The following is a 9805-nucleotide window of genomic DNA, read 5'->3' on the forward strand; positions in this document are numbered from 1 at the left end:
CCCTCGAAAAAACACCTCCCGTAGCCAGGAATGAGAAGTTCCTATTGTCTAGCCTGAACAAAACAACTTTGATATCCTCCCTTGAGCCATCAGTTTACCCATAAACAAATCTAGTGTTTTCCCTCCAACCATTGTTGTTTCCTTCCAGAAAACGCCCCCTACCCATGCTCAAGTAAGTGCTCTGATGCCTGGATTTAAAATCTGCATCAGATCCTTTGGGACTTCATCTTCTGCTGAGTGATCGTGCTGGGGGCTCTGCCTGTCTCCAGCACTCTGGACCCTCAGCTACCACCGCACCTGGGAACCCCGACTGATTGAAGCTTCACGGAGTGGTGAGAACCCAGTTCTCTCTCTCTCTAGGTGTAGCCTTCTGACCTGACTTGTGTGATCAGTTCTAGTTTTCTAAACCTGACTTTTATAATCAAATGTAAGTTAAATTTAACATTATAACTGTTTTGTTTGGTTGGTTCCCCTGTGGTTATTACCTGGCAATAAATCACTTTCATGGTTAAGCTGGTTGCTTCTCTCTCTCGCCAGCCCCCCACACCCTGGGGTGTTTCTTGGCTGCCCCATTCTGCAGCAACACTCCTCATACCTAAGCTAAAGCTCCTGCAGCGCCCAAAAATCCTGGGGGGTTTGCTCATCAAGTGGGTTACTGCCAGAGCAATTGGAACGTGAAAGTGGGGATAGGGACGTGCTGAACCTGGGACATATGAGGGTGGCAGATTGAAAGTGCTGCCCGACCCAGCCTGCTGAGTCCAGGGACATATAAGGGGCCAGTTTGGGAGCGCTGATTAACCCGATCCTCTCAGCCGCGCTCTGTTAATGTGTGTGGGGGTGTTTGGCTGACTCTGGGGCTGGAAGAACGGAGCCCTGGGGAACCTAGGTCCTGCAGGACAGCTCCATTGGGAGGGAACTTGCAGTAGGGAGAAGCAAAGCTCCGTATGAGAACACAAGTGACACAAGCAGAACACTGACAGAATTACAGAACCCTCCACCCCAGAAGAGTAACCCTTATAAATGAACAGGAGTCCTTGTGGCACCTTAGAGACTAACAAATTTATTTGAGCGAAAATACAATAGGAAGATATACACACACACACACACACACACACACACACACACACACACACACACACACACACAGAGAACATAAAACAATGGGTGTTGCCATACACACTATAAGGAGAGCGATCAGTTAAGGTGAGCTATTATCAGCAGGAGAGAAAAAAAACCTTTTTGTAGTGGTAATCAGAATGGCCCATTTCCAGCCGTTGACAAGAAGGTTTGAGGAACTGTAGGTGGGGGAAATAAACACACCTTCTTGTCAACTTCTGATTACCATTACAAAAAGGTTTTTTTTCTCTCCTGCTGGTAATAGCTCACCTTAACTGATCACTCTCCTTATAGTGTGTATGGTAACTCCCATTGTTTTATGTTATCTATCTATCTAACTACTGTATTTTCCACTGCATGCATCTGATGAAGTGGGTTTTAGCCCAGGAAAGCTTATGCCCAAATACATTTGTTAGTCTCTAAGGTGCCACAAGGACTCCTGTTCTTTTTGTGGATACAGACTAACACGGCTGCTACTCTGAAACCTAATAAATGAGCATACCCCGAAGTAATGGGCAAAGCTGCTAACAGTGGTGGGCAGTATAAACCCTGTGGAGCATTTTCTGGTCCTGATCACCCTTATCGCTGGGCCTTGCTATCAGAGGGGCCTCAGTTTTCTCTGCAAAGGCAAGTGCTCCATTTGTGAAGGGAAGTTGCTGGCCCTGGCTGTTTCGGGGCTGGGCAAACGGCGGGGCTGTTGCCTCTAATAACAGCATAGACTCCGGGAAGGTCATTCCCAGAAGCAGTGTGAGATTCTGGACTAGTGCCCTGGGAATCTTGGGGACTGGCCAAGAGGCAGACAAATTTGCCCAGAACGCCATGTGAACTTGGACACAGTGCACCACAACCTGTAAATCACTGCGTCTGGCACTGGTGCAGCTCCGGGGGGGGGGAAGGGGGGAGCAGCCTAGCAATCCAGCAACCCCAGCACACGAGGCACTGTCATGAGGCAGGGGGTCTGGGGTGCAGGCTCTGGGATGGCATTTGGGTGCTGGGAGCAGGCTCCAGGCTGAGGGTGCAGGAGGGGGTGAGGGGTGCAGGCTCTGGGATAGAGTTTGGGTGCAGGATCTCTTTCCTCTTTATAAACTGATACAAATGTTGCCCCCTGACGTGCTTAGCTTTGCATTATATGTTCGATCGCTCAAAAGCATCTCTATTCATCACCCTGCCATCTTGACCTTATCTTTAAGAGGCTGTCCACATGTCCCTGTCGTCTTTGGGGAGGGTGTTTGTACCATGCTTGGTGTCAGGGGCGGCAGTTCTGGTACCACCCTTCTGGAATGTGTTTGCCGGAGTGGCCAGTGCCTAACACTTCCTAGGAACGTGTGTGTTTTTGCAATACCAGCCCACAGCTGCCAACTTTCGCTCGGTAAATAAATGCCCCGACTTTCACAATAAGCCAAAAATCAAGCTTCAATCCCATTTCAAAACAAGGCCAAAACAAGCCAATCCTTAGGAACCCTCAACACTCTATGTGACTAGTTCCCCCCAGTGTGCAGTCTGGGACTGTGCTGGGCCTGCTGTGCACCCCTGACTCTCTCCCACCCCTTGTCCCTGTGATGTTATCTGATTAAAATATGACCCTATAGATCATTGTTGCAACCACTGTTCTATATTTGCAGCAAATATTGTACAAAGTTTGTCAAGTGAAGTGTCTATGAAAAGGTAATGATTTGCTGGTTATGATTATGCTCCGTGGATGCATGTATCATTTTTGTATTTGAAGTTGTAAGTATTGGCTCTATATCTGGAATACAAATGTTGGCTCCTGGGGTACCACCCACAAGGCAGCTAGCCAGCACATCTTGGAGGGACTATTCAAATTAAGTGGTTCATCAAGAAACACTTGGTTGACGATGGACCATGGGAGATGCCCATCTACCCTGAGTGGACTGTCATGTAAACGTGTTGTCTGGAGTGTGGGTAATGGCTTCTCAGTCCATGACCCCAGAAAGGCCCCAAAGCCAGACCGACGACATGGATGTCATCAACCTCTATCTGAGCAGCAATGGGAGTGATAACCGCTCATTCTACAGGCTGCACTTTGAGGGCAGGACGTGGGTTAATGCCACATGGTTGGCCCATGGTGACGCCACCCGGATCCCTGCCGGAGTCACGACATCCGACCAAAGGAACTTCTCCTGCTGGGTGGGCCTGGGCTTCGACTGTGTGTCTGTGGAGGTGCAGCTCTGGGTCAGTGGTAAGTAGGAGGGTGCAGCGAGGAGGCATGTGTTGGGTGGAGAGGCCTCTGGGCCACTTCGGCTTTCGGATTCAGCCTCAGGGAGAAGAGAACCTGAGAGATGAGTGTCCATTTGGACTCATCCCCGCCCTCAGTGGACGCCATATGGCCTGCCTGAACCTGGCAGCATGTGTGTAGCAGGGAGCCAAGCCCATCTATGTACAAACACAGCCCCCGCTTCCCAGAGTATCTGAGCTGCTCTCCATCTTTAATCCCAACCCCCTTGTGCAGCTGAGCCTGGCTGTCAACCTCTTCTTTTTTTTTTTTGCTTTGCCGTTCCCGCCCCCCTGAATTTTGTGTTTTTTTGGGGGGTGGCAAAAAAGCCAGAGCTGGCCCTGGTGAGGCCTCATCTGGAGTATTGTGTCCAGTTTTGGGCCCCACAGTACAAGAAGCATGTGGAAAAATTGGGAAAAGTCCAGCGGAGGGCAACAAAAATGATTAGGGGGCTGGAGCACATGATTTATGAGGAGAGGCTGAGGGAACTGGGATTGTTTAGTCTGCAGAGGAGAAGAATGAGGGGGGATTTGATAGCTGCTTTCAACTACCTGAAAGAGGGTTCCAAAGAGGATGGATCTAGACTGTTCTCAGTGGTAGCAGATGACAGAACAAGGAGCAATGCTCTCAAGTTGCAGCCGGGGAGGTCTAGGCTGGATATTAGGAAACACTATTTCACTAGGAGGGTGGTGAAGCACTGGAATGGGTTACCTAGGGAGGTGGTGGAATCTCCTTCCTTAGAGGTTTTTAAGGTCAGGCTTGACAAAGCCCTGGCTAGGATGACTTAGTTGGGGATTGGTCCTGCTTTGAGCAGGGGGTTGGACTAGATACCTCCTGAGGTCCCTTCCAACCCTGATATTCTGATTCTATGACTGGCTTCTCCCACTCTGGGTCTGTGGGCGGCCAATCCGCCCCACTACATCTTGGGGGGTCGCCGAACGTGGGGAATCAGCTAGGCGACAGGAGACATGAGCTCAGGCCCATGGTCAGGGCTGAACAATAAACACAGTTACGGATCCCCAGTCCCTGGTCGGGGGGTGGGGGGCAGCAAAGAGTCCCATGCTCAGGCCTGCACTCTCGCTGGGCAGCAAAAGCCGGGCCTCCTAGCTCTGTCGGAAGGCCAACAAGTGCAGGTTTCTTGCCTAAGAGCGGGGGAGGCTGCCACTCACGGCTTGGGGTGGTGGGTGGGACACAGACCCACCCACTCCACTGTGTCCCGGCCCTAACAGTGGCAGAGCTGCGTGCCACTGGATCAGCGGGGTCCTGACTGCAACACGCTGACTCACTTGCTGTCAGCGTTGCAGCCAGACAGGGGTTGGCTGCCCTTGGGCTACTTCCCAACTGCCCCTCAGGGGCACCTGGCTCTGGAGAGGGTCGTCTTAGTTGTCGGGGAAGAAGGCCTCTGTTAGGGCTTTGTGCTTGGGACTGTAAATGGCCCTGGCAGGCCTGGCCAGTCCTTGGCTCCCTCGGGGTCTGCAGCAGCCTCCCAGCTTGGGGGCTTGTCACGGAGTCACCGGGCGATGCTCTGGAACTGCTCCCCACCAAGCCAGTCAGGACTTTGGGGAGCCTCCTCTCCCTTGGAGCAGACTTGTTCAGGGCAAGAAGTTCACACAGATTCACCTCCTGGGTCTCTCCTTGGAGCATTCAGCATCCTCTGCCCCTCCGTGCGCTTCCCACAGCGAGTCCACCCCAGCGGGGTCCTGGGGAAGCCACCGGGTTCTGCACCCCCACTTTGCAGTCGGACGTGACTCTCAGCCAGCCAGTAAAACAGAGGTTTATTCGATGACAGGAACAGGGTCTAAAACAGAGCTTGTAGATACAGCGAACCGGACCCCTCGGCTGGGTCCATTCTGGGGGGCAGTGAGCCAGACCCCCAGGTCTGCCCTCCACCCTGGACCCCAGCCAGCTCCAGACTAACAACCCTTCCCAGCCCCTCCTCTCTGCTCAGCTCCTTTCCCGGGCCAGGAGGTCACCTGATCCCTTTGTCTCCAGCACCTTCAGCTGGCACCTTTGCAGAGGAGGGACCCAGGCCATCAGTTGCTAGGAGACAGAGTGTCAGGCATTTAGGTGCACTGGCCCTTGGCTCTGCCAGATACTTAAGAACTGCCATGGGGACACTGAGGCACCAACACAGTATTCAGAGAAAACATTAAGAACTTTCCCAGTTCGTCACAGGGCTCACAGGAGGCGTCTAGCTCCTCTAGCGACTGCCTCCCAGCTGAGTTCTCCGGCCCTCCTTTTATACTTCTGGTCCAGCCCTCTCCCTTCTGGCAGGAGGGTTGAGCGTGGCATAGCTCCGCCCACCAGGGTTTAATGAGGGGCTACCCCCACCCCTCCGGGTCTGTTGGCGGTCAATTGGTCCCACTACACACATCTTGAATATTGTGTACAAGCCCAGAAAGGGCCCAAAGGTCCAGTGGAACAATCAGAGCCAGATCGATGACATGGATGTCATTAACCTCTACATGAACAGCAAAGAGGGCGAGAACTGCTCATGCTTCGAGGGCAGAATATGGGTTAATGCCACAGGGCTGGCCCATAGCGATGCCACCCTGCACCTCGCCAGTTTCACAACATCCGATTAAGGAAACTTCTCCTGCTGGGTGGGCCTGGGCTTTGACAGTGTGTCTGTGGAGTTTCAGAGCCTGGCACAATGGGGACCTGATCTTGGTTAGGGTCTGTGCAGAGCCAGAACAACTGGGCCCCAGTCTCAGGCAGGAGCCTCTAAAACAGCCAGTTAATGACTATGATAAATTCCACTTCTGCTTAACCAGGCACACAAAGGAGCAACTTCCATTATTCTGAAAGCAGATGAGGCCAAGCTGAGCCCTACGCGTAATGGGTCTGGCTCATGACCCTTTTCTGTGCAGGGGCAGGAGATGCCTGGGTTCACAAGGCACTGGGTTGAGAGCCAGCAGCTCATTTCAAGTGTTCCAGTCAGCTGCCATTGGACAGGAACAGCTCTCTTTTCCTATCAGCCTGAGCTGCATTTGCTCCAGCAGCTGGACTGTGGGGCTCATCTGTTGGCACTTCAGATAACCCACATGATGGATTTGGCACTTGGGATGTATATTCTGGAGATGGCGCATGGAGCTGTGCAAGTGGTGCAGGAAGTGCACGGAGAGAAACAACAGCGACAGAAGCTAATGATGAAGGGCCTGGTGCAGAAGTGACAAGGGGCTGTGGGCAGTGTGACTCAGGGTGTCCACCACTATAACCTCGCCAGCCTGGACTCACATGCCAAGTCACATGCCAGGAGAGGCAGGGAGGTGAATGGGCTGTGTGAGTTGGAGAGAAAGAAGAGAAACTTACATTGCTCAGTGGCGATCACTCATCTGTGAGAAACAGAGGACAACATCCTGCAGGTGAGAGAGAATCTATCTCATTCATCCATCCATCCATTCCCAGGCAAATGTCAGGAACCATTAGGAAAGGGATACATAAGAACGGCCATACTGGGTCAGAGCAAAGGTCCATCTAGCCCAATATCCTGTCTTTCGGCAGTGGCCAATGCCAGGTGCCCCAGAGGGAATGAACAAAACAGGTGATCATCAAGTGATCCAGCCCCTGTTGCGCATTCCCAGCTTCTGGCAAACAAAGGCTAGATAATAAGACAGAAAATGTCATATGACCTCTATATAAATCCATGGTTCACCCACATCTTGAATACTGTGTGCTGATGTGGTTGTCCCATCTCAAAAAAGATATATTGGAATTGGAAGAGGTACAGAAAAGGACAACAAAAATTATTAGGGGTATAGCACGACTTCTGTTTGACAAGAGGTTAAAAGGATGGGGACTTTTCAGCTTGGAAAAAAGACGACTAAGGAGTGATATGATAGAGGTTTATATAATCTCGACTGGTGTGGAGAAAGTGAATAAGGAACTGTTATGTACTCCTCAGAGTACAAGAACAGGGGTCACCAAATGAAATTAACAGGCAACAGGTTTAAAACAAACAAAAGAAAGGACTTTTTCACACAACACACAGTCAACCTGTGGAACTCCTTGCCAGAGGATGTTGTGAAGGCCACACTATAACAGGGTTCAAAAAAGACCTTGATACATTTCTGGAGGATAGGTCCAGGATGGACAGGGATGCAGCTCCATCCTCCCTAGCCTCTGTTTGCCAGAAGCTGGGAGTGGACAAGTGGGGATGGATCACTCCATGATTGCTTGTTCTGTTCACTCCCTCTGAAGCACCTGGCATTGGCTGTTGTCAGAAGATAGGATCCTGGGCTAGATGGACCATTGGTCTGACCCAGTATGGCTGTTCTTATATTCTTAAATCTATCTATCTATCTATCATCACTGCAGTATCTCAATACGTCCCTAGTAAGTTGATATCCATCAGGTGCCACTGTTCCATTTCCCAATGCATTTTCTGTGACGCTTCCTTTAATCTGGCAGAATTTTAATTTAAAAAAATACAAAACCCTTTCTTGACTAATTTTTCAAGAGAAATCCTCAAACCAACTCATCCTTCCCTGCCCCCCTCAGTGGGCAAGGCCACTTGGAAGGCTGAAGGAATTGGGTTTGTTTAGTTTGGAAAAGAGAAGACTGAGAGGGGACCTGATAGCAGTTTTCAGGTATCTAAAAGGGTGTCATCAGGAGGAGGGAGAAAACTTGTTCACCTTGGCCTCCAATGGTAGAACAAGAAGCAATGGACTTAAACTGCAGCAAGGGAGATTTAGGTTGGACATTAGGAAAAAGTTCCTAACTGTCAGGGTAGTTAAACACTGGAATAGGTTGCCTAGGGAAGTTGTGGAATCTCCATCGCTGGAGATATTTAAGAGTAGGTTAGATAAATGTCTATCAGGGATGGTCTAGACAGTATTTGGTCCTGCCATGAGGGCAGGGGACTGGACTCGATGACCTCTCGAGGTCCCTTCCAGTCCTAGAGTCTGAGTCTGAGTTCTTCAGAAACTCTCCTTCTGAACTCATGCAATTTACTGTTTGCCATGGATTAGCATGGATGACTATTTGCTATGGAGGCTTGGCAGAATTTGATTTTTATTTTTTGGCCATTTCTATGGCTAAGATTGATGTCTATTTTAAGCATTTTGTAGAGGTTTATTGATTTAGATGGTCACAGTTGTGGGAAACTGCAGTGATTTGAAGTAGGGTGACCAGATGTCCCGATTTTATAGGGACAGTCCCGATTTTTGGCTCTTTTTCTTATATAGGTTCCTATTACCCCCCACCCCTTGTCCTGATTTTTCACTTTTGGTGTCTGGTCACTCTAATTTGAAGTCACAGTGTCCTCGCCTCAGCACCTCCCTGTTCCTAAGATAAACACGTTATAGGGAGCATGGGCTGGGGGCCAGCTCCCCCTCTCATCTAAACGGGACCCTGCTCCAACTCCGGTAGTGCTGGCGAACATCGTGATTTACACTAATGTATCCAATACGTTCTCAAGAAGCGTTTTTTCTTACTTTGCCTCTCTGTCAATGTCAGTGATTATCGCTGAAAATGTTTTTGCAGTAGTATGGGAGTATCCGTTGAAATCAGCATTTACTAATAACAATAAAAACTTTCCAAGCCTGCTCATATGACCTGTAACCTGTTCAGAGAGGATAAAAATTACTGATAAGCTATTACTGAGACAGATGCCAGCTGGATGGAATTTCTCCAGGCAGCCATCCTGGGAACTCCCTTATCTCGCTTTGCGAGCTAGGAAGGAAGCAAGGAGAATTTGCCCCCAGTCAGCCTCTGCTGGGTTAAGTGGGGAGGGAAGGTGGTAGGGGCCGGAGAGGAATGACTGCCCTACTGGAAAGCGTGGGGGAGGGAAAGATGATGGGCAGGAAGGGAAAATGCCCACTGCTATTTCCAGATTCTTCTAAGGATCCGGCTACGTCCTTCTCCAGGTTGTGTCTGAGCTTTGCAGCTGTCCCAGGTCTCTGAACTTGGAGGGAGGGGCTTGCCCTCCAGACCAGGACTGCTCCCTGGTACAGTTTGCTTGGGGTTTGGCCAGGTTTCCCTCCTGTTTGCATGTAGTGACCCCTTCTGCCTTTTTTCTCCCTCTCTCAGTCAGGGGGAGCAGAGCTGCAATAACAGCAGGTGGAGATGGGGCGCGATCTGCTGCCCCTGGGGTTCCTTGTCACAGTTCTCCAGCAGCTAGGTAAATACTGGGCGTGTCACCGCACGGCCGTTCTGTCTGTGTGGGATCGGGATGGGGTCCCATGTGGGTCAGGGTCTTCCTCTAGAGCCCAGCACGCAGGAATCTGAGAGTGTTCTGCAGGCAGTAGTTAACAACACCTCTATTCTATTCTATTCTATTCTATTCTATTCAGGTCCGTATGCCGTGCCCATCACTGTGGTACCTGATCAACTCACAACCTCCCTGGGAGGCAGCTTAATATTAGAGTTGGCTGCCACTTTGAAACAGAATTTTTTTGCTGTTGTTCAAAACCTGCCCTGTCCTGGTCACAGAGCTCACTTACCCACTTACACTCA

This window comes from Gopherus evgoodei, chromosome 24 (assembly GCF_007399415.2).
Source record: "Gopherus evgoodei ecotype Sinaloan lineage chromosome 24, rGopEvg1_v1.p, whole genome shotgun sequence".
NCBI lineage: Eukaryota > Metazoa > Chordata > Testudines > Testudinidae > Gopherus > Gopherus evgoodei.